At 35.6% G+C, this 1,137-nt stretch overlaps 1 non-coding gene across 1 annotated transcript; it reads right to left on the minus strand.

The window, feature by feature from the left end:
* Nucleotides 1–725: 725 nt before the first annotated feature.
* Nucleotides 726–864, minus strand: LOC119246875 (U4 spliceosomal RNA). The gene has a single exon (XR_008552097.1). It is a non-coding gene; the product is annotated as a U4 spliceosomal RNA (small nuclear RNA).
* Between the last annotated feature and the right edge of the window lie 273 nt (nt 865–1,137).

A 1,137-nucleotide genomic window follows, 5' to 3' on the forward strand; every position in this document is an offset into this window, starting at 1 on the left:
TTCTACTGATGTTTATTCCTCCACAAAAGACACAGATGGGCAGCTGTGAATGAATTGTGTCTGGATTTCCTTTTTCACTCACCTGAAAGGAAGGGACTGGTCTTTCCAACTCTAAAATTTCTTTAAGTCTGTGATTCCCTCAGCCATCCTTTCAGTCTCTGTGAGAGTTGAAAACTGTCATATTTCTCAGGAAAACTGCAAAAGGAATGACAAGAAGAAGGTTACTAGGAGATGTGAGTGGCTGCTTTTTCAACTCTCATGCTTTGGAGCTTTTATCATGAGCCTAAAAGCCATAAAGACAAAGAGAACAACAATTGCACATAAATCGCAAGACATAAAAGCCAGACTGAATTGTAGCTTCTAGTTCCCTATAACCTTAGTTATGCAACATACACTTGCTATAACTGGGCTTTGTGAGGCAGAAATTAAGACAAATGTCCTGTCAAGGAGTTAGAATATTTGAAATTGTAACTGTCTCTGCAAATCCAACTCCATGAGAAATATAGGACAAGTATTATTTGTCAAATGAGAAAATGGAAGCCTAGCAAGATTTAGTGGAAGGATCCTAGGAAAAACATTCCCTGGATGATAGAGCCCGCAAATCCTGTCTCCTAGGTTAGTACTCTTTCAACTGTATGTTCAGTCTCTGCCTTCTCTGAACAGGTCTTAAAAGTTAGAGAGCTAATGAACTCCCCAGTCACATCTCTCCTTCAAATATTCATTAAAATTCCTAAATCAAAAAAGTATAATTATATTATAGAAATAACATTATGTGGGAAAAGTCATTACTCTAAAAGTTTCAATCAGCACTAATTATGCTTCAGATAAACTTCATGAGCTGTGATATTGCCACTGCACAAAGATACAATGAAAGTTGATGTAAAAGAAAAAATTGATGTAAAAACTACTTGAATCAGAAAAAAAGGTGAATGAATATTTTAAACAGCAGTTTATTGCATTCACCACTTTCCACAATCTTTAATGATCTGCATTAATTATGTTGCCTATGACTCTCTAAAAATCTGATTTCCTGGTTCTTCTTGATGAAATTTTTTACACCATGATAAACATCTCTTAACCTTGTTCTGACATTTGAAGAAACATACAATCTGACTGGGTGCAAGCAGTATGCAATTG

Source organism: Talpa occidentalis, unplaced genomic scaffold (genome assembly GCF_014898055.3).
Source record: "Talpa occidentalis isolate TD23 unplaced genomic scaffold, MPIMG_talOcc4v2.1 talOcc4.15, whole genome shotgun sequence".
In the NCBI taxonomy this organism is placed as follows: domain Eukaryota; kingdom Metazoa; phylum Chordata; class Mammalia; order Eulipotyphla; family Talpidae; genus Talpa; species Talpa occidentalis.